Source organism: Pipistrellus hanaki, assembly GCF_964339955.1.
Source record: "Pipistrellus hanaki genome assembly, chromosome: 3".
NCBI classification, from domain to species: domain Eukaryota; kingdom Metazoa; phylum Chordata; class Mammalia; order Chiroptera; family Vespertilionidae; genus Pipistrellus; species Pipistrellus hanaki.
The window spans coordinates 160,630,848-160,655,742 of NC_140505.1; the positions used below are offsets into that span (position 1 = coordinate 160,630,848).

Below are 24,895 nucleotides of genomic sequence, written 5' to 3' on the forward strand. Positions count from 1 at the left end.
GGAAAGCACTTTCTAAGTGATTTGGATGGTGGGAGTTGGGGATGATGCTTTGGATAGCTGAACTCTTTTTAAGGCAATTGTTTTCAAGACTGTGTTACTTTTCGCCTGGCCTACTTGGCTCAGTGGTTGAGTGTTGACCTAGGAACCAAGTCACAGTTCAATTCTCAGTTAGGGCACATGCTTGGGTTGTGGTCTTGATCTCCATGAGGGCCATGGAGGAAACAACTGATCAATGATTCTCTCTCGTCATTGATGTTTCTCTCTCTCTCCTCCTCCTTGCTGAAATCAATAAAAATATTTTTTAAAAGACTGTGATTTTTTAAGTCTTCACACTAAACAGTATCCAGGAAACAGAAATATCACTCTCAAGGACGTTAAGGGCTTTACTGCCAAGTTTTGCTAATAAGCAGGGGCAAGGCAAGAATAAGTAGATAGAAGAGCTTTGGCCAAGAACAATATAATTATGTCCTGTTCTTAATAAGTAGACCCAAGAAAACAAGTACCCTAATGAGGTGGGTAGGGTCAATCATTTTTCAAATTAGAAAATAGACTCAACATGAGCTAAGTAGTATACTAATGCTTAATTCTTTGATCATCACACTATATAGAGATGATTAGAAGTGACACAAACAAAATTAACTTTATTTTAAAATTTAATACAAATACTAGAAATGCATATTAGCTAATAAAATTTTGTAGTTTTTGGCATTTGACATTTTGTAGAAAAATTAGTAAACTACAGTCTGGCTGGTGTGGCTCAGTGGTTAAGTGTTGATCCATACACCAAGACGTTGCTAGATTGATTCCCAGTCAGGGCACATGCCCAGGTTGTATGCAGAAGGCAGCCTTTTATTTCTCTCTCTAAAAATCAATAAGAACGTATTTTTAAATAGTAAACTTACTACCCAAAGGAAGAGCTTGGTTCATAGTGCTCTTAACTTTGAGAAGTGATGGTTTTATTGTTAACTTATTGAAGCTGAGTGTATAAATAGGATGAGTTCATTGCCAGTAGTCACTAATACCCTACAAAGTTCCTGTAATTCCTTATGCTGATGCCAGCGATACTGATGTCACTTCCTGTCATGGTTTCGTAACATGAACGTGCTGAAGTGGACATGAGGCTATGATGTACCAACTCAGATCCTTTCTAGGAATCCCAGGCATTCCTGACTGGTGTGGATGACTTGCTAAACTCACAGCTGAGAACAAAAGACATGGTGGGTTCACATTTTAGGCACAGAGAAAGTCTCTATTTCTAAATCATGGCACTCCCTACCTTTACAAAGTGGTGGGCATGTCATTGATTTTCCATCTGGACATTTCAGAAAGTAGGAAATTCATTAAAGCAGGAGCCCAGCAGGGCATGGGAGTAGCACAGTGTGCCTATGGTAAGGGCTACCATATCCCTGTTCCTAGAGGGCGTGAGAGAGAAAACATTGAGCAGAAGGAAGGACAAGAGTGACTTAGATTGTTGTTCGGCAGAATGTACGCCCAGAAGGATGCGTGCACCACTGGTGAGAGCGCCCACTGGCTGAGAATACCTCATATGCCACCGACAGGGAGACCCCCTACATCAGTAGAGACAACTGACATCAGACTGGATCTGATTGAAGACAGGGTCCCCCTCCCATCCTTTGAGAGCACCTGACTAGGACTTTGTCTTTGGCCGGAAACTCCAATTCTGAAGCCTGTGAGGAGGACAGAGGAAAATCAGGGACATGGAGATGATGACTTAAAGCTGGACAGAACATGTTTGCATAAAAAGATTAGGGGAGAAAACTCTGAGAGAAATGAAATTCCATAGAAAGGATTGAATCAGCATGGAGTTGTGGGTTCACAGGCTACAAGCCAAGCTACTGCATTTGAATCCTGGTCACTCCATTTATCAGCTAAATGACCTAGAGCAGTGGTCAGCAAACTCATTAGTCAACAGAGCCAAATGTCAACAATACAATGATTGAAATTTCTTTTGAGAGCCAAATGTTTTAAACTTAAACTTCTTCTGATGCCACTTCTTCAAAATAGACTCGCCCAGGCCATGGCATTTTGTGGAAGAGCCATACTCAAGAGGCCAAAGAGCCACAGTTTGCTGAACACGAACCTAGAGCAATTGTCCCTGCACCAAGGCATTTTTGGAGAAAATTAAATGGGTTAGAATAATGCCTTGAACATATGAAACATGTTATGTTTCATTACATGCCAAATATAATGATGATGTTGAAAAATTTACCACCCAGACTCAAGTGGGCTCATAAACTTGACACCAGTCAAGGACAAATACATTTTAAAGTTTGTACATAACTGGGTTCCGATGCTTGATATACACCTATTTCAATGTTTCTGTTTACAGAAAGCATGGTAAGAAGTTGATTATTAATAAAATGTCTTTTTACCAATCAGATAGACTATGAAATCATAAAATATTATGTTAATTAAAATTAGTTTATAAAAATAATTATAACTAAACAGGTCTTTTAATTCCAACAAACTAGAAACATTCTTTACTTTTTAAATTAAATAGCAAAATATGAATTTAAAGTTACCATCTTACGTTAAAACAAATGGTCACCATACACACGACTTTCTTTTTATAAGACCAAATGCTAACTCCTTTGGGTGACACACAGCCCAATTGACAGACACTGTATTGCTGTCTTCTGGCCTCAGTTGCTGCTATCCATTACATACTCTGGATAGTCTAATTATTGTTTTTTTACACCTAATAGAGATCTAGGTTCTGCCTGATTATTTAATCCCTTACTCTTCTGTCACAATATCCATTCTCTAGCCTTTATATGGGGCCTTTTTTTTTTCCTGCTTACACACACACACACACACACACACAACTTTTCTGAATGCAATTTCTGTTTTCCTTAAATAGACTTATAACCCTTTCCTCCTGAGACACCTTCCATGAATTCACTCTTTCAACATTCATTTTTAAAGTTGACTTTCAACATTCATTTTAACTTTCATTCCTTCCACAAGTGTTTCCTGAACACACGATAGTTCCCGGCATCATTGCATGCTCTCAGAGTACAGTGATGAACAAGGTAGACAAGGTCCCACCTATAAAGGAGTCACACACTACTGGGAGGAGACAGAATAAGTAGGAAGACAAACAATGAACAATGTTCACATTTAGACCAGTGGTCAGGAAAGACCTGACTGATAAAGCTGTCAGCTGCCAGGACCTATACTCCACAGTAGCAGAGACTTTGGTCTGTTCTGTTCAGTGCTGTATCCCCAGTGCCTAGGGCAGTAACAAGGACATAACTGACTGCAATAAACATTTTTAAAAATGCAGACATGAATGCAGAGGATGCTTTTGGAATGTAAGGTCAGAGGATTCCAGGCAGAGGAAAGTGCAAGGGCAAAGGTCTCACCAGAGGAAGGAGCTTGGCATGCTGGAGGAGCACAAAGGAGATCAGGGAGCCAGAGGAAGAGCAGAAGGAAGTGGGGTCAGACAGGGAGACAGGACTTGGTAGATCCTGGTCTGTAGTACAAGAAGAAGCCACTGAAGGCAGATGTTATAAAATCTCAGGTTGCTGTGTAAAACTGGCTCTGTTTTCTCTTTCACCTGCTATCTGAAAGTAGAGTGAGCCTCTGGAGGCTCTTAGAAATGGCATTATAGAAAGGAGAAATTACCTCAGGACACGTCACACTATTTTTTATTTTTGCCTTTTTCCATAAAAGTGAAAATCTCTTTGGATTTCTTTCGGTTAGTGGGAACAGGTCTTTTGTAAAAAAACAAAATGGCGTGAAGTGAACTTTCAAAAAAGAGGGGCTGCCTGTTTTTTAGTTGAATTTGGTTGATGTTGACAGCCATTTTTCACTTTGAAGACACTGTACTGCTGAATTCTGGCCTCAGTTGCTGCTATCAATTACATGCTCCTGGAAGTCTAATTATTGCTTCTTTACACCTAATCTGCCTTTCCTTTCTGGTCACTTCTAAGGTATTCTCTTTGCTTTTGTGCTGTGCCATGTCTCTTTCAGATGCACTTACTTTTCTATTTATCTCATATAGAAATTCTGTTGTGTCCTCTCTTTCACGACCTCTATACATTAATCAGACGTCTTTGCTTCAGATACTGCCTCGCCACTATTTTTTATTGTCTTCTCAGGAGCTACTCTTAGACCTATGGAGACACTGCTCGTTGTTTATCTACATCTCTTTTTTTAAAAATTATTGGATTTATTGATGTGACATTGGTTTGCAAAACCAGGTTTATGTGTTTTTGGTTTTTTAAAATATATATATATTTAAAATATATATATATTTTAAAATATAAAAATATATTTATATTTTTAAAATATAAAATCAATATATATATATTGATTTCAGAGAGGAGAGGAGAGGGAGAGAGAGATTAAAACATCAATGATGAGAGAGAATCATTGATCGGCTGCCTCCTGCTCACCCTGCACTGGAGATTGAGCTGGCAACCCAGGCAGGAGAACTGAACTGTGAACTCTTGGATAATAGGTTGACACTCAAAAACTGAGCCATGCCAGGATATATTAATATATATCTTAATCCCTTTACCTTTACTCATTCAGCCTCACAATGCCCCTCTCCTCTGACAGTTGTCAGTCTGGTCTATACATTCATGCCTCTGTTTCTATTTTGTGTATCAGTTTATTTTGTTCATTAGATTCCACATATACATGAAAGCATATTGTATTTGTCTTTCTCTGACTGGCTTATTTCACTTAGCATAATAATCTCCAGGTCCATCCATGCTGTCACAAAAGGTAAAATTTTCTTTTCTTGTCTTTCTTTCCTTTTTTTTTTTTCCTCTGCCAAGTAGTATTCCATTGTGTAAATGAATCATAGCTTTTTTATCCAGTCATCTACTGATGGGCACTTGGGCTGCTTTCATATCTTACAGTTATACTTTCCATTTTTGCTTATTTCCACCTATATCCTGGGTAATTTACATATTCTGTCAAGTTGTCTTTATATTACCCTGAGTCCTTAGTAGCAATCATTTCTGTTATTGTGTCTGCAGACTCTGTCTCAGATGGCTTTTATTCTCTTTCATGTTTTTAAATATATATTTTTATTAATTTCTGAGAGGAAATGATGTCACAGAATTTACCAGGCGACTGAAAAATAGACAGGAAGTACTCGGAGACCCAGGATAAACCCATTTATTTTCAGATGAACTAGTACAGTGACTCAGAGGGTCAGTTCTCCAAATCCTGAGTGAGAAAATATGGAGGAAGCTTTTCCTTTATACCCTTTGGTTTCTTTGTCCCCCAAATATGGATCAAGCTTCCAGACCTTTCATGGGCTTTTCGAAAAGCCCCGTGTGTTGGGATCGGGAATGTGAGACCACACCAAAAGGCCTGTCTTGGAACAAGCACTGATAACCTTCTCTTGGGGTTTGTGTATGGTTCATGGTTTATGGCCCTTGCAAAAAGGGGGTATTCTGGGAAACAGATTCTGCAGGAATCAGTGGAGTATAAATTATCAGCTAGCAACAGTGTGCATTAGCAGGCAGGTTACTGGCACAGATTCAGATCGCTAGCCCCCCAACAATGTCTTATATTCACCATCAAAGAGAGGGAAAGAGTCATAGAAACATCAAAGGTGAGAGAGAACCATTGATCAGCTGCCTCGTGCATGCCCCCTACTGGGGATCTAGCCTGCAAGCCGGGCATGTACCCTGATTGGGAATCGAACCATGATCTCCTGGTTCATAGGTTGATGCTCAACCAGCCATGCCGGCCGTGCTCTCTTGTATGTTTTGTAGTTGTTTTTTTTTTCTAGAGAGTTCATCTTTAGAGGTACATGTTTATTTTCTTGAGAGGATCCCATGGGAATGTGTTGGGTCACGTTCCTTAGAACAGACACTTGAGATGAGGGTACAACGGCAGTGCTTAGTAAGGAAGTGTTCCAGGGAGACTGGCAAAGGGTTGGGGGAAACAGGACCTAGAAGAGGAAAAATCCAAACACGGGTCTGATCTCAGGCAAAGTCCCACAGAAAACGATCTCAGGCTGCTCCTGCAGGGGACACTGAAGTTTAAAAGTTATGCCACAGAGCTGGAACTGAAGCCAGGGAGCTAGGTGAGTAGGGGGATGTGTTTGGAGAGCAGTTTCCTGAAAAAGAAGACCCAGTAGGTGCTGGGTAGGAAAGCATGCCAAAGAAGGGACTCCCCTCCCAAGAAACAGCAAAAATAGATGCAGGAATCTGGGTGAAGCACTGACACTGACATTATCCACTACAATCTCTGCAGGACAATTTTGCATTCAGCTCTGCCAGGTACTTAAGTGTGTAATTGGCTGGAGACCAACATTTATGTTTGGTTCTCAGTTTAGAGATTCTCTGATACCATGTGGCTTTCTAGTCTGAAAAGCTGCAGGCCAAAGCAGTTGGTTTCTCTTTTAACAATTGTTTCCACCCAAAGTACAAGCCAGGATGAGCTTGCATGTCGTCTCCCTAGGCTCTTGAGCCATTTTTTTTTCTTCTTAGTTCTCTTTATATTTTGGGAACAACTCCTCCACAAAAGACATTTAAGCAAGATTTCAATTCCAAACTCTAATCTCCTGCCCTGTGGAAGGATTAAAATCCAATCCAGGGATTACCTGATCAAATTATCTCTCCTCATTACTCCCATAACACCTTCTATAATTGCACACGTTTACACCCAAGTCTGTTTAAAGATTTGGGGCTATGTCTGCGAAAGAGCTCTTCTCATTTCTATTTTGGTGTTCTGCTTATGTAATCCTTCAGTTTTGGATCTTCTGTCTCTTCTCTCTTTTAGATGAGCTTTGTGTAGGAAGAACTTCAAATGTGAACTGAAAGTAAGATTGTTGTCTTTCCAGTCTCGGTTTGGACCCAAGTGGTGGAGAAAAGTTGGAGAGAGAAAGCTGTGACATCTAAGAGTTCCAGGAACTGAAGTGTGGAAAAGTTGATATCCTCAAGAACGATAAACAGGAAGGACATGTCACCACTCCAATCAGAAGAGGAGGTGAGCATACTTCTGTGCTCTATGTCCTACAAATGTATCTTATTTCTGCAGCATGAAAAGAATTGGCAGGAAATTGTCTCTCTTAAACTATTTTCTTTTCTTTTTTAAAACTATATTTTTATTGATTTCAGAGAGGAAGGGAGAGGGAGAGAGATGGAAACATCAATTATAAGAGAGAATCATTGATCGGCTGCCTTCTGCCTACCCCTGTTGGGGATTGGGCCCGCAACCTGGGCATGACTTGACTCTAACTTTGGACCTTTCAGTCCACAGACCAATGCTCTATCCATTGAGCCAAAGCTGCAAGGGCTCTTTTAAGCTATTTTCTTAGAAAATAGGATGATGTTTCCAAGAGAGCTGGAAAAGCAACTGAAATGCAATTTTTCTGTTTTCCTTCTATCCCCCAAACTGAAAATGCTTAATGTATGACAGGAGCTAAGAGTAAAGTCTGGAGTTCTGATTTATTTTTGTAGTACTCTCTGAAAAGTACTGACACAGTACTGCCCTCGTAACATGTCTGATAAGGTAACAGCCCACATCAAGCTGGATAGGAAGCATTTAAGCTTCCAGCAAAGAAAGCTTTTAACAAATGATTCAAATACAAACTGTAGGACTAATACTGACTCTTCCAGCTATAGTTCCAAAGTATGAAGCATTATTTTATCTTTATCAAATGCAAGTATTTGTACTGAAAACATAGGTTGATGTTAGTGTGATAGGAAGAGATATAAATAGAAAATTCAAGACTATTTATGAGGATTGTTATATGCCAATTCTGCCCAGTTTGGCCAGTATGCTTGTAATAATAATGGTCATAGTCAAGTTCTTACAGAGATTGTGCTATAAAAATGATCAACCGGTCAGTTTCTTTCTCATATTTGTTGCCCATTCCCTAGGAATTGGAGAAAATTAGGATAGAAAGATGTGGCAAGCTAGGATAGAAGAATATTTGCATAATTCTGAGAGTGGGTCGCACAGTAGGGTCTGTTTTGCTATGAAGAAAGAATTTTTCCTAAGGGAGGAGAAGATAGAAGTACAAAAGTTTGGTCCAGCCCAGTATGTTATTGTTAGAAGGAAGTGTGTTTGCATTTGCTACTTAGGTTATAAATCAGCCTGGCTATCCTTAGACTGAAAGCAAAGGACCTGCAATGAAAAATAAGCAGTGCCCTGGCTGGTGTGGCTCAGTAGGTTCACGTGTCATTCCATGCACAGAGAAGTTGCCAGTTTGATTCCCAGTCCGGGCACATGCCAGGGTTGAGGGCTCTATCTCCAGTAGGGGTGGGCAGGAGGCAGCAAATCAATGTTTCTCTTTCATCAATGTTTCTCTCTCTCCTTCTCCCTTCAATAAAATCATATTTTAAAAAAAGAAAATAAAAAATAAGCAAGAACTCAAGCAGCACTGAGTCCTCCTGAAGTGGTGGCATTGGTGACACAGGGACAGAATCTTAGCCATATTGACCACAGCTGCATTGGTGGTATCGGGTAATGATAAAGCACTGGCTTCAGTGCCTTCTATTTTCCAGATGTAAAACATTAGAACCTCTGGCTAGAGATGAGAACCCTCAGTCTTGAGCTACTTGGCAGGACCAGTGGTCCTGCCTATAAGGAAGTATCTGGACAGTTGTATTGCCAATGGGTAACAATGGCATAGCTACCACCCTGCATGTAGGTACATAGAGACACAATGTCTCAGTGACCTGGATCAGGAGATAAGAAAAACTGTAGGCTCCCCCATGGTAGTCAACAGAATGCTATTAGAATTTATGGGAGGCACTGGATTTTCTTAAAATTATTTGGGAAACACTGGGTACTATATTTGGGTATTATATTTAAAAAGAAATGCATGGAATGCTTCACAAATTTGCCTGTCATCCTTGTGTGGGGCCATGCTCATCTTCTCTATATTGTTCCAATTTTAGTATGTGTGCTGAAGCAAGCACTGGGGGTTATGTTTTTTGAGGAGTAAGCCAACAACTTGTCCATCACGAACATATACTTCAAACAATTGAACAGATGATTGTATACATGGACATAACCAGATGGCCAATATAGAAATCAAATAGACTATATAATTGAAAGCAGGAGATGGAGAAACTGTATTCTCTGTGCCAAAATAAGACCAGGAGCAGATTGTGTTACTGACCACGAATTGCTAATATCAAATATTAGAGTAAAACTGAAGAACACTAAAAGAATCATAGTGCCAAAATAGCACGTAATGGCATTCCTGATGGATTTGGAGTTCACATAAAACACAGATTTGCACTGTTAAACTTAATTGACCAAGAACCAGCAGATCTGTGGACTGAGTTAGAATCCTGAACATAGTTTTTCAATGACTATCATGTAGAGATAAATAGAACTATTATAATAGTCAATGCAAGGAGATAAAAGAAAATATTAAAAAGAAAAAAACAAGAGATCTTTACCAGAAGATTAAAAAGTAAAAGGGAAATTCAAAGCTAGACTAGGAATGCTGAACAACCAACAAGGATGCACATTACCTGAACAGGAGAAAATAAAGGGAAGCTATAAACAGTATACTGAAAATCTATACCAAATCAACAAAAGGATGGCCAGTACCTTAAAAGAAGAATGGTAATTCTAGAAAGTGAAGTGAAAACTTCTCTGAAGGTATTAGGAAAGTATACATTGCCAGGAATAGATGAGATACTAATAGAATTACTTCAAGCCACAGAAACTGAATCTAATTCTAAAAAGAATATGTCAACAAACATGGAAAGCAAAACAATTGTCTACAGACTGGAAATGTTCAATATACATCAAAATAATAATAAATAAATAAAATATAGACTAACCTTCTGAACTTCTTTTGGGAACTCTAGTATTCAATGGATGTTTGCAATAAGATATAGAATGCCTCTTCCTTCTCTAAATCTAACTTGAACATCCAGCATTTCTTGCTTCATATTGTTAGAAGCCTTTGTTGCATCAACTTGAGTATCGCTTTAATTGCTTGGAAAATTAGTATAATTATTATACTCCTGGGCATCTTCTTTCTTGAAGATTTTGATGGTTTAGTCATCAACTCAAATGGAGACTGCAGCTAAGAAATTAAGAGGAGGCTGAGACTCGGAAAGGCACTAATGGAAGAGTTAGGAAAGCTCAAGAACAAACATCTGTCATGAGAGACCAAGGATAAGGCCACCCACACCTATATATTCCCAATTATTATGTACGGATGCAAAAATTGAAGAGCGATAGGAAAAATACTGATTTACTTGAAATGTGGTGTTAGAGGAGAACTCTATGAATACCCTGAACCATCAGGAAGGCAAACAAGTGGTCCTAGAGCAAAATAAGCCTGAAACATCACTGGAGGCAATGATGACACAAGTGAAGCTGTCCTACTTTGGGCACATCATGAGAAGGAAGGCAAGGTTCATTGGAAAAAAACAAAAAAACATTAGTGCTGAAAAAAAAAATAGCAGCAAGCAGGAAAAGAGGAAGACCAAATATGAGCTATATTGACTTAAAAAACACCATAGGCATGTGTCTACAGGAGCCGAGCAGTGTTGAGGACAAGACAGGATGGACATCATTCATATTTATAAGGTCATATGAATGATCCACCAGGAGTCAGAGCCAACTCAACGCCTATAATACACATACGATACGTGGGATTTCAGGTAGCTTTTTTTTTCTTAACGGTTATTTTTGTAATCTTGATTTTAAATCCATATTACTGTGACTCAGAAAATGCAGGTGATACACTTAGAAGAATGAACTCTGTTCTGCTTTCTCTTCCGAAGTCGTCCAAACTCTGCTGCTCTTCTGTGCATCTATGGCAGACGCTGCAGTGCGCTGTTCAAATCCTCCTTCAAAGGCTGCTCCCCAGCCTGGAGGAGTTCAGGAGCCTCCAGGCTCTAGTAGTTGGCCCCCTTAGGGTTTGCCTCAGCTTTTGAATGGAGGTCAAGTTCTCAGTGTCTCCCCCCCACCCCCCTTCCCCAGCCAATGATTGAGCACAGAGTGGTACAAGTACAGGCTTAGCTTTGAACAATTTTTGCTTCAGAGATTTCCCTCTGAGCTGGCAGAACTTTCATTAAATCTCTGTCAGAGTCTGACAGCTCCCTCTTCCCAATTGTACTTCCTCCTCTTTCCTTTGAAGATATACCAGTACTTGCCAATAAACTCTGTACTCCTAACTTATCTCAGTATCTGCTTTCTAGAGAGTCTAATGTGAAGAGCATCCCACACGCTCCTCATGCCATACAGTTCTGTGTTTTGATATTCTATGCAACGCAATAACCTTCTGCCCCAGGACTTTTATTCTTTTTTTTTTTTTAAACAGTCATTCTTTTTTATTTTTTTATTTTATTTTATATTTTTTTGTTAATCTTCACCCGAGGATATTTCCATTGATGTTTAGAGAGAGTGGAAGGAAGAGTGAAGGACAGAGAGAGGGAAAAATCGATGTGAGAAAGACACATCGATGGTTGCCTCCCCTATGTGCGCTGACTGGGGTTAGAGATTGAGCATGCAACCCAGCTACGAGCCCTTGATCGGAATTGAACTTGGGACACTTCAGTCCGGGGGACTGATGCTGTATCCACTGAGCCAAATTAGTTAGGGCAGGACCTTTATTCTTAATTATTTCTTACCAGACAGGGAAGTTTGTGCTATTAAAATAAAGAGACCTGGTTTTAGATTCAGACTTATTTTGGGGTTTGAATCTCAATCCTGCCTTATACTTAGCAATATGAACTTGATCAAGTTGTTAATTATTTTATCATCTTCCATTATAGACCTGGGAAACAGATCTCCTGTTGGATAGAAACATGGATGCATGCAACTGCTGTGCAAAACAATTAAACATCCTGCTAACATTTCCAAAGGGAGAGCTCTCATTTCACGCTCACTGTGGACTGCACGAATTTAGTTACCTTTACTCTGTTTTTATTTTCCTGTATAAGAAGAATTCACCACTAAACTGTGTGAAATTCGTGAAACATTATTTTTCTTCTCCTTCCTATTAAACAAAAATTCCCTGCACTGTTGCTTGTATAATTTTTTTTTCCTTTTCTTCTTGGAATTCCTACTTTCAATTATATCTTATCTTCTGCTTCTCTTAAAATAAATATTTTCTTTCTTAAAGTTTTGTACATATCTTAGTCTATGACTAAGTTTTATTGTTGTTATTATTTTTGCTTTCCAATGAGGAGAGATATTAGCTCTTGATCTTTATAATTAATGGGTCAGTGCGGGGATGTGAATTGCATCCCTTGTGTTATTTACTGTATTTAAAAAGAGAGGCTCCACTTCATTTAACTTCCTCTTTGTTTTTTAAAATAACTTCTTGAAATATTTTCCCTGGTGTTTTTCCATAGAAACAAAAAAATTGGGAGAGGGACAGAAAGAAGAGAAGGATTATGGGAAATGTTTCAAGTGAAGTTAGCTTTTTTAGTGATTTTTATTTTCCTTGCCAAGTTTAAATCCATGAAGTCTTGACTTGATACTAAATACAGAAAGGACCCAAACAAATAATTAAACCTGTTATATTATATTATATGCAATCTTTTCTGTATAATAAAATCTATAATAACTAAATACCAAATAATGCTAATTTTATAATATTATGGTTTGACAAGAGTTTTCACTTTACTTTATTTTAATCTTGTATAAAAATACTCAAAAGGATGAACTGTTCCTTTTGTACTCTTCAGTATTTTTTATGTAAACTAAGAAGACTGAAAAAATAATGTAATAGAATGTTCAAGTGAGTCTTGCTTGAGACCTTAAGGCAACAAAACCCAGAGATTCTAGACACTCTTCCTGGGGATATAAAAGACTTCAGAACAGTCACAAAACACAGTTGAATAAGCACAACTATAGCATAAATAACAAATAAGCTTTTGGGGTCTCTGACTAAGTAGCTAGAATTACTTTAGTTACAATACTTAAAAAATTAACAAAGTGTATAAGAGAAAAATAATAATGTTGAAGGTTACAGTGATAGTAATGTACATAGTAAAGAAATAAAGATATTTCTACCACATAAATCATTCTATTATTAATAATATATTAAAAAATAATTCAGCCCTAGCTGGTTTGCCTCAGTGGATAGAACTTCTGCCTGTGGACTGAAGGGTCCTGGGTTTGATTCCAGTCAAGGGCATGATCCCCACCCTGGACATGATCCCCAGTAGGGGGTGTGCTGGAGGCAGCCAATAAATGATTCTCTCTCATCATTGATCTATCTCTCCCTCTCCCTTTCTCTCTGAAATCAATATATATATATAGCTTAGATTATTACAGATGTTCCTCTTCCCCCACCCCCATAGATCCCCTCCACCTGGTTCCCACCCCACCCCAGAACCTTGCCACCCCACTGTCCATGTCCATAGGTACTGCATATAAGCATATAAGATCTTTGTCTAATCTCTTCCCACACACCTCCCCCATACCCTCCCCCTGGGGAAATTGTCAGTCCACTCCATTTCCATGCCCCTGATTCTATTACATTCACCAGTTTATTCTGTTCATCATATTTTTTTTATTCATTTGATTTTTAGATTCACTTGTTGATAGATATGTATTTGTTGTCACTTTGTTGTTCATAATTTTATCTTTACCTTTTTCTTCTCCTTCCTCTTCTTAAAGAATACCCTTCAGCATTTCATATAATACTGGTTTGTTTGTGATTAACTCCTTTAGCTTTTTCTTGTCTGTGAAGTTTTTTTTATCTGACCTTCAATTCTAAATGATAGCCATGCTGGGTAGAGTAATCTTGGTTGTAGGTTCTTCATCACTTTGAATATTTCTTGGCACTCCCTTCTAGCCTGCATTAGTTTCTGTAGAGAAATCAGCTAACAGTCGAATGGGTACTCCCTTGTAGGTAACTGTTTTTCTCTTGCTATTTTTAAGATTCTCTTTGTCTTTTTTTTTTTTTTTTTAATATACTTTATTGATTTTTTTACAGAGAGGAAGAGAGAGGGATAGAGAGCTAGAAACATCAATGAGAGAATCACCAATCAGCTGCCCCCTGCATACCCCCCACCGGGGATGTACCTACAACCAAGGCACATGTCCCCGACCGGAATTGAACCCGGTACCCTTCAGTCTGCAGGCTGATGCCCTATCCACTGAGCCAAACCAGTTTTGGCCTCTCTTTATCTTTTGCTCTTGGCATTTTAATTATGATGTGTCTTGGTGTGATCCTCTTTGGATTCCTCTTGTTTGGGGCTCTCTGTGCTTCCTGCACTTATAAGTCTATTTCTTTTATTAAGTAGGGAAAGTTTTCTGTCATTATTTCTTCAAATAGCTTTTCAATATCTTGCTCTTTCTCTGCTCTAGCACCCCCATAATTCAGATGATATGTTTGAAGTTGTCCCAGAGGCTCCTTATACTATCTTCATATTTTTGGATTCTTTTTTTTTTTTTGTTCTTCTGGTTGGGTGTTTTTTGCTTTCTCATATTTCAAATCTTTCACTTAATTCTTGGGATCCTCTAGTTTACTGTTGAATCTCTGCATATTATTCTTTATTTCAGTCAGTGTATGCTTAATTTCTGACTTTTCTTTTTTTCCTTTTTTTTTTTTGCATTCTCACTAATATCCTTGAAAGTCTCATTAAGTTCTTCAAAGGTTTCTAGAAGATTCTTGAGTAACCTTATAACTGTGGTTTTGAATTCTACATCTAGTAGTTTGCTTTCTCCATTTCTTTCATTTGTGATATGTGTCTTTGTTCCACATTTTGGCTGCTTCCCTGTGTTTGTTTCTATGTATTGGGTAGCTCCTAAGTCTCCTTGAGTTGATAGAGTGGCCTTGTGTAGTAGGTGTCCTATTGGGCCCAGTGGTTCAGCCTCCCCAATAACCCAAGGTGGATACTCTTGGTGCACCCCTTTGTGGGCTGTTTGCAAGTCTTGTTGTAGTTAAGCCTTGATTGCTGTTGGTATCACTAGAAGGAATTCACCTCCAGGCCAACTGGCTATGAGAACCAGCTGTGTCTACAAGGGAAGAGCTGCTGTGTAGGAGACACCCTCATGGGGCAGAACTTGCTTCAGTGGGGCTTTGGTGCTCACTGAGTCTGCCCCTTGAGTGTATCACTTGTGGATATAAAGAGCTATAATCTGGATACACTGGCTCTTGGATCTCCAAGGAGGTGCAAAGTCAGCCACTGCCTGGGGCCACCCAGCAGAAGTTACAGAGAGATCTGTAAATTCTTCCTCTTTGTAGCAGGTTTGGAAGTGCCCAGATGAGGCACAGCTGTGAAGCAAGGCAGGTTGCTGCTGGTTCTGGCCTTAGGCCTTCTTTTGATAGTTTTGGGGCTTCCTGACCCAGCTGCAGCTTGTTTGACAGGTTTTAGGCTGAGAAAGGACAGGCCATTCACATGCAAAACTGTGCACAACTTGGGTGGAGTTTTAAATTGGGTAGGGGAGGGTGTTAGGGATTCTGCAAGGCAGAGTAAACAGCAATGTTTGCCAGTCAATCCTGCACCGGGGAGGTCCCAGCTCAGGAACAATAACCATTGTGAGCACCTCCGTCTGGAAGAAAGCCACCCGCATGTTCCTGCCCTGGTTCCAGACAGTCCAGTTACTCTTCCTATGTGTCTGGGTCCCCCAGAGTCTCGCTGGCCCTGGAGCTCAAAGCAAGCGGGAGCTTGTATCTCTCTCCTGATTAAAAAAGCAGCACACCCAGGTGCCAGCCCCGTTCTGTGCCTCCTACTAGTCTAAATGCGCTTTTTTCTTTACCTCTCCAGTTTTAGTACTTCTACTCAGTCAGCTTTCCTGCAGTTCTTATCATAGTTGTTATGTATTTTAATTGTAATTTTGATGTGGTTCTGGGAGGCAGCAAGTTCAGGTGTTAACCTTTGCCACCATCTCGGTTCTTCAATAAAAATATATTTAAAAAAATAAAAATTCAATGCAAGAATGAAGGTGAGTACAAAAGAGCTCTATGTAAGTTTATATTTTTTTTTAAAAAAAGAGGAAATAACCCAAATTTTCACCTGCTGATTTGTTTTTTTATTGATATTAGAATAAAATTTAAGATCTTTATTGTGATCTCCTAAGGCCTTGCCTACACTACTTCACCTTACGTTGCTCTTCTCTGTACTTACCATACTTTTAACCAATGGCCTTCTACTGGTGCCTCAGTGACACATATCCCTTTCTACTGCAGGGCCTTTGCATAAGTCCTCTTGACTTAGAACATGACGATTTTCTCTAACTTCTCACCTTTCACCCAGCTTACTCCGTATCCCCTTAGCTACAGCTTAGCTGTCATTTCCATAGGAAAGCTTCCAACTAGGTCTGGTCTGACAAACCTACTTTCCCCTTGTAATATTTATCACAAATTTATTTTAAAATGTTTCTTGTTTTTTATTTAATGATTTTCTTTCTTGTTAGATTTAAAGTTCTAGAAAGATAGAAGATATGTCTACCTTGCTAATGCTATTTTCTTTTGCCACATGTGAGACGCATAGTAGACAGTCAATAAATATTTGTTGAATGAATAAATCAACTCAAATCTGAATACTCTTTGTTTCAAGAAACAAATGCTCTGTGAGGTTGGTGGAATCAACCTGTTAATATTTAGGGCTTCATTTTCATCAAGATCTAACGAATTGTACTTTCTTTGGCTTAAGAGAGATACCTTTTTTGCCTTATGAACCAGAAAAAAACAAAATGTATTCTTTAAATGGCTCACATTTGCAAAATAATAAAAAATTGTTGCATGTGACTGACCCAATAGAATCTTTAGAGCTTATCTAAATTTATTAAATGACCTCAGGATTTGTTTCCAAGATTAGCCTCTGTGATCTGCTGTTCCAGAAACATCATGTTCTTTTAAAAAATTTTTTTTACTCTAACCTTATGTCCTTTTACAGTGTTTCTTCAGGAAGTTCATCTGTATTCACATCCACAATAGGAGCTTTTGAATATTCAGTATTAAATGCACATGCATGAGTCTATTTCCAGATTTAGAAAATTCTTAGTAATATAAATATAGATCTTATTTATGCTTTTTTGTTTTGTATAAACATTTCGAATATCCTTAATTCCTATAAACCATCTCTGGAGAAATTGCTCTCTGGTTTCTTTGCTTGGCTCATGGTAACTATGGTATCATCCAGAACAAAGTTCACTGCTTGAAAAACAATATACCTGACCCAAAATCATATTGGCTCACATCTACAAGTGTCCTCATGGTATCTCTCAAAGAACTCAGCTCATTGCTCTTAGCTTCTGTGTTTCTCTTTACTTGTATCTCTGTTCTGATTTTAAAAAGACTTAGGGCAGGAGAATATAAAATTCTCAATGAAGGTTGCAGTGGGTTAGTGAGAGTAAAGAGATGATTTAAAAGATCATAGAAGACTACTTGATGATGAGACTCCACTGGCCTTTCTTCATTTGTTCTTTAGGAAATCTAGGCTTTGTATTTGCAGAGAGAAGGAAAAGAGAAGCAGCTCCTAAGACTGCTGCCTTCTAAGTTCTCTTGATTTGAGGAGGAATGAGCTGGCTGGGTCTTGATTTGGATAGGAGTATGCTGACTAGAACTGGAGCCTATGCTATGCTGGGGAAACACTGCAGAAGCCATGTAAAAGGAATTGTTACAACTACAATTACAGAAAGAAAGGGCTATAGTAATCAATTTGATATTTATTATGTGGCAGTTAGATCCACAGTTGGGTGCTGCAGAAAGTGGGGTGTTAGGAAAGAGGACAGACAGGATTCAGAAAGGAAAAAGAAAAGAGATTATTTAGCAGCTGGACGAACAAAGGCAAGGTGATAAGGTGGAAAGAGCAGGGTGTGCACTGGAGTTGAAAGCAGTAGAATTCGGTTGGAATACAAAGGGTTAAAGACAAAGCCTGGTGAGGACTTTAAATGACAGTGAGTCATGAAAGTTGGGTGAATGTGGCAATGAGGTGACTGAAGATGCGTTTTAGGAAGATGAATATAATATGCACATGTTGAATGATATAGGCAGAAAGAGACCAATTAAGAGGCTGATACAATAACTAATGAGTCTCTAAGAGAGAAGGGAGACAGAGAGAAAAGAAAAAGGCAGATGGAAGTTATTGCTAAATATAACATAAATTAATTAATAACTGAAACTGAGCAATGAGTTCAAGATCCCTTCAATGCCTCAAGTCTGAGTTACCAATGAAATTAAACAGAGAATTAGGAACTGGGCCTAGTTGAGAAGTGGAGAAAGAGAGAGAGAATGAATATACTATAGTTTAAATTTTTATTATGCTGATAGGGCACCCTAGTAATACACACACAGACACACACACACACAAATCTATATGTATATATAGATTTAGATTTTGTTAAAGTTCTAAAAATATGGAGAATTTTTTCATGATAAATATCAATATTCTAGGATTTCCCTACTACCCTCCAAAATTTTGTCTAACTCTTATTGCAATTATGAAGCAATCCACTCTGTAGTGTTCTCAAGGGCAAAGGGGAAAATTCTGGTTGCATTCTCAGCACCACTGGGTTGATGGTGGGAGTGACAAGAAATATAAGTATTCTACTATTAATTTATCAACATTGAAGGAAGTGTTAAATACTTAGTGGATTGAATAACAGTGAGGTTGAATAACATGCTTATCCTGGTACATGACACATAATAATTACTCAACTTGCTTGTTATTATTGTTACTTTTCACAAACCGAGAAGTGAATCCTTCCTTGCACCTCCAAGATAGGCTAGTGAAGGTAACGAAGTTTTCTATTGTGTTTTTTTTTTCCAGGCAAATTATCTATATAATTGTATTTTCCCCCAATTCCTTTACTTATTACCTACATGATGAGGATGATTGCTTTAGCTTTTTACTTCACAGAGTTGGGACAAAGAAAGCAAAAACAATCTGCAGAGAGAAGAGAGGCAATAAACACACACACACACACACACACACACACACACACACAAAAAAAAAAAAAAAAAAAAAAAAAAACCCTATTGGGTGGCAAGTTGGGACTTGACTGTTGAGTCAGTGATTTCATTAGTCCATGGCTAACTCAACAAGAAAATAAAGATGGAAATTAAATTATAATTACCTTAGCCCAAGAGCTGTATTTGGCACCGTGGTTTAGCATCATTATTTGTATTTAGAAGTATTTGTGAGACCATTACACCACCATGTTTCTCAAACTGGGATATGTGAATTACACACTTGACATGACATAGTGACCATTATGTTATTGTCACAATTAGCTAGTTATTAATAATAATAAAAGAAAGCAAAGAGAAGGCCAGACATTATAAGCATAGTCATCTGGGCAGCTTCATCAGGAAGGTACAGCTTCAAGCTCTCTAGGGAGCCACTGGCCCATCACTACAGATCACTGGGGGAGGGGATAAAACAAAGGGGGAAATGAGCACATGTAGAGTGAAGTCAGGATGACATAGGGTGCTTGCCTGCCAGTCTAGCCTGGGGAAAAGATGATAGAGGATAGAGCCATTGCAAGCATGTGAAATCTTGGACATTTCCTGTTTAAAATCCACAGACAAAGAGTTCCCTTTGTCTTGCACACTTGTTCTTGTTCCCTCTCACTCTCTATCTCTATGATCTGCACTCACCTGTTCACTCTTCACAGTTCTGTGGCTTTAAGCAACCGCATAGCCCAAGCCACGTGGATCCCACACACAATGGACTGCAGTTGGGAACACAAGCTAAGCTAGCCACATACTAAACTACACTGGACTTTAATATGAAGCAAAAATTCCGGACAGTGGCCTTAATTCTGGCCCTGTTCAAGACAAGATTGGGCTTTTTCCATGGCTAAATGAACAGAGTTGGGACCGTGGAGGGAAACCCCCTTAATTTTACATCATCAATAAAGCTTTCCATGAAACCTTATCCTCCTGTGGGACCTTCAAGAAATTATTTTCCTCGAGGTATCCTAAGAACTCCACTTCCACCAATAACAATGGGGCATATTCCTAGAGCATTTTTAAAAAATATATATTTTATTGATTTTTTTACAGAGAGGAAAGGAGAGGGATAGAGAGTCAGAAACATCAATGAGAGAATCATTGATCAGCTGCCTCTTGCACACCCCCTACTGGGGATGTGCCCGCAACCCAGGCACATGCCCTTGACTGGAATCGCACCCGGGACCTTTCCGTCCACAGGCTGAGGCTCTATCCACTGAGCCAAACCGGTTTCGGCCTAGTGCATTGTTTTACTCGAAGATCTGGGAAGATATATTTTCCCCCATTAATGTCAATTTAGATCTATTGTATAGTCATTCAACAAATATTCATTGAATTCAGACAAAATATCAGATGCAGGAGCATACTGATTTAGAGAATGGATATGGTTTGTTAATGGTGATGTGACAGTGTAAAGTACTAAATTTGTATGTATTTTTAAGTTGAAATAACTTACAAGAAATTTAGATCTATGTGGACTTCTTTGGATTAAACTGATAGGTTCATGAAGATATAATAGAGCTGAAAAAAGTCCTGTTGCCTAATGATGTGGGGGCAAACATAGTCCAAAGCATTACTGTTTTGAGCAGGTTTCAGTTTGCCCACTGTAATGTTGTTTTCTACAAATAACTGAGGGCACTCACAAATAACTGAGCCATTCACAGCTCCCCCTTTTTACCTAAGGTTACAAACAACTGGACCGACCTAACTAACTACCAGGAAACATTGAAGAAAAAAAAAAAGTCTACTGATATTCCCAGGAGCATATGCACGCTAGGAAGCACGCAGCAATGAGGAGAGGATGGACAGGCCCAAGATTCTGCTTTCATTGGGGCTGAGAATGGGGGCCTAGAATTTTAAGGGCTGGCTTTAAAACAACAACAACAACAAAAAAAAACATTTTATTGATTTTAGAGAAAGAGGAAGGAAGAGGGATAGAGAAATTAGAAACATCCATCAGCTGCCTCCTGCAGGTCCCCTCCTGGGGATTGAGCCTGCAACCCCGGGCATGTGCCCTGACAGGGAATCAAACCGGTGATCTTTGAGTTCATGGATCAATGCTCAAACACTGAGCCACATTGGCCAGGCAAGGGCTTACTCTTTATTGCTGAATTTCAAACATAAGAGTGGGAATCTGAAGTGCCAGGAGAGGAAAAACAACTGGTCCAAATGGTCAGTTAAAGAAATCAATCAAGATTTTAAACAAAGGAGCCTCGGTAGGGGGAGGCAGTCAGGCTCTTGTCTGGTCCAGTGACTGGCGATGTGTTTATTAGAGACAGAGATAGCCCCTGGTTTTAAGAGGATGTCTCTTTTAATTCCTCATAATTCAGAGCTTAAGTCATACCTTTGCATTACAAAGAGAGAAGCCAAATATCAGGGCTGACACGCAATTATTCATGTTTTTGTGGTGATGCTGTTGCAAACAAACCCACTGTGCTCTCAGTCCTATGAAAGTATAGTCCGTACAATTACAATAGTAGGCTATACCTTACCATCCAGGCTTGTGGAAGTGCACTCTATGACATTTGAATGACGGCAGAATCACCTAAGGAAGCGTTTTTTCCAGAGCATATCTCCTTTGTTAAGTAAGTTGTGCATTAACTGCCTAGGTCCGTGGTCGGAAAACTGGCTCGTGAGCCACATGTGGCTCTTTGGCCCCTTGAGTGTGGCTCTTCCACAAAATACCACGGCCTGGGCGAGTCTGTTTTTGAAGAAGTGGCGTTAGAAGAAGTCTAAGTTTAAAAAAATTGGCTCTCAAAAGAAATTTCAATTGTTGTACTGTTGATATTTGGCTCTGTTGACTAATGAGTTTGCCAACCCACTGGTAGGTGAATCCAGAAAAATGTTAGTTAGACATATTTAAATATGCTCTCTAGGTTATGAACAAATCTCACATACTAAATAGCATTAATGATAAATTAATTCTAGAATTCTGCCTACTAACTTATTAAGAATTGAAACAAAACAAGCGACAAGTGCTGGCGAAGATGCGGAGAAAAAGGAACCCTCATGCACTGCTGGTGGGAATGCAGACTGGTGCAACCACTGTGGAGACAGTATGGAGTTTCCTCAAAAAACTGAAAATGGAACTCCCATTTGACCCAGTAATCCCATTCCTAGGAATATATGCTAAGAAACTAGAAACACCAATCAGAAAGGATATATCCACCCCTATGTTCATAGCAGCACAATTTACACAATAGCTAGAATTTGGAAACAGCCTAGGTGCCCATCAGCAGATGATTGGATCAAAAAACTATGGTACATCTACACAATGAAATACTATGCTGCCATAAAAAAGAAGGAAATCTTATCATTTGCAGCTACCTGGATGGAATTGGAGAACATTATGCTGAGTGAAATAAGCCACTCAATGAAAGAAAAACCCACATGATCTCACTCATTTATGGATAATAAGGAACATTATAAACTGATGAACAAAAAGATAGATACAGAGAGAGTAAAGCAACAAACAGACTGTCAAATTACAGTGGGGAGGGTAGGGAGATATGGGGGCAATAAGAGATCAACCTAAGGACTTGTATGTATGCATATAAGCATAACAAATGTATGTAAAACTCTGGGGAGGGAGGGCATGTATGGGGGGGAATTGATAAGATATGTACACATATAATACCTTAATAAAAAAAATGAAAGAAAAGAAAAAAAATTGAAACATATTCAAGATTAAAGCAAGTTTTAAGAAAAATAAATAAAACAGAATTCACAAAGGGAAAGCAATTACACTGAGATGGAATTTTTGGACTTGAACACGTTGTGTTCCCCTGGACTGGAACCCGGATTCTTTGTCCACCGGAGTCGAAGAATGAATCCACAGATAGAGGGTAGTATAGCAAAGGTGGATATTTATTGAAGAACAAGTACAGACTCCCACAGAATGGACTCCCACGTGAGGAATGGGAAAGGGTCCCACTGAGTTCCTTTTCCCTGTGGCTTATAAAGGCTGCAGATCCTGGTGCCTTGATATCCCCTCTGATTGGTTACTATTCACTGAGACTGGTTACTATAGGAACTCCCCCCTCCTTTCTTATTGTTTTCCTATTCCCTTTGGGCTTTCTTCTTCTTCTTCTGGATGAAGAGCTTCCTTCCCTTTATTTTATAAATAAAGACCTTTTGCTGTTCCCAGCTCCCTCATTCTATGGAAATGTACCTGTTGCAGCTTTTCAGTTTCCCTATTCTATGGAAATATACCTTCTGCTGATTTGCATCCCTGTACTTCTTTCATGGTCCCCTTGACTTCTAAAATTTCTAAAATTTCATAAAACCAGTCTTTCACCCCTAAAAATTCCTGTTTCAGGGCCATGAAGATGAATAAGTTCTCTTCTATAGAATATAGGAGGTGATGAAGGAAGAGAACCTAAAGTAGCAACTAAATGTAGGGAATAAGTAGTGAAGGAGTCTCTGTAGGGGACTGAGGAAAAGTAAACTACTACAAGTATTGCAGAAGACCAAAGAAAACCAAGGACCCTTCAAAGAAGAGGAGGGACACTGTTAAATACACTGGCGGACTCAGGGAACAACCTTTCAAATCTGAGTGGGGCTTTCCTTTATATCTCCCTGTGGTCTTTGTCCCGCAAATATGGATTATGCTTCTGGTCCTTTTTGCGGGCCTTGCAAGAAGGCCCCCAGGTGTTGGGGGTCTCCAGGCCATATCTGATGGTCTGGCCTGGCACCAGCATTAATAACCCTCCCGCCGGGGCAGTGCACTATTCACAGTTTTATGGCCTCTGTAACCGTTTCTGCAAAATCAGTATCTGGGAAGGAGGTAGTGACTTAATTATAAGTTATCAAGAATGTACACTGGCCGAAACCAGTTTGGCTCAATAGATAGAGCGTCTGCTTGGGGACTGAAGGGAATCGGGTTTGATTCTGGTCAAGGGCTTGTACCTTGGTTGCAGGCATATCCCCAGTAGGGGGTGTGCAAGAGGCAGCTGATCGATGACTCTCTCTCATCGATGTTTCTAACTATCTCTCTCCCTTCCTCTCTGTACAAAATCAATAAAATATATTTAAAAATTAAAAAAAAGAATGTACACTGGAGCTGCTGGCAGGGATTCAGATCACTATCCCCCAAATATCAGGGTTACATTGGAATTAGCCCTTTTTCGCCTTCTCAGAAAGAAGAGTTTGATGTGTTAAAACAAAGGAAGTAAACTTTCAAAAAGGAAGACAATTAAGAGTGTCAAAGTGGTAGAGAGAAGCCAGGCAGGATTAAGACTAAAAGAGGAGGCAACATTTGGCAATTAAGAACTGTCTGGTGCATTATTCTTCCAAGAGTGTTCTGTTCTCTGTCCCACTGTGACAGTGGCAATTTAGGCTCTCACCATCTCTCACTTGTTTTGCATCCCTATTTCCATCTCATCCATACCAATCTGTCTTCCACATTGCCTACAGAGAGATTTTTTTAGAGTAGGGATCTGGTCATAGAATTTCATGCATGCTTAGGAAACCTGGGAAAAAACCTCACATTGTTTAGCTTGAAATAAATCCTTATCACAAACCAGTGTCTAGCAACCCTTCCAACTCACTGTATCTTCATCTATTTATTCCACATGAAGCTACTTAGAGTTTTTCAAGCTTGGGAAGCCTTATCAGCTTCTGAGTTTCTTCTGCACATGATGTTCTTAGTGCTTGGGAGACTTTTTGAGCCTCATTCTTCCTCAACTTCAGCTGATGATGAAAAATTCTGTATCTTGGCTGTGGTGCAGTATATGTTTGTCAAAACTCATAGAACTGTAAGCTTTAAAAGTTAAATTTTGCTGTATATAAACTATACCTAAATAAATCTCCTTTAAAAAGATATCTGGATAATCTCCAAATAATTGGTAAATAAACCAATTTTAAGTAAACAGTGAGTCAAAGAGGAAATTTCAGAGAAAATTAGAAAGTATAAAGTCAATAAAAATCATTTTTAAGCTAAATAAAACGGACGATTCTCAAGCGATACTGATCAATAAAACACAGGAGACAATGCAAACTATCAAGATT

General features: G+C 39.0%; 1 protein-coding gene across 2 annotated transcripts in view; it reads left to right on the forward strand.

The window, feature by feature from the left end:
* Positions 1-5,978: 5,978 nt before the first annotated feature.
* Positions 5,979-24,895, forward strand: part of ABCC9 (ATP binding cassette subfamily C member 9) — a 133,136-nt gene continuing 114,219 nt past the window's right edge. The window contains exons 1-2 of one of the 2 annotated variants that reach the window (XM_084877156.1): positions 5,979-6,073; positions 6,833-6,978. The gene's annotated coding sequence lies outside the window, so the exon portion shown is untranslated. Of the gene's footprint in view, positions 6,074-6,428; positions 6,979-24,895 lie in introns of those variants that run through there. The other variant, XM_084877155.1, reaches the window with a different exon arrangement.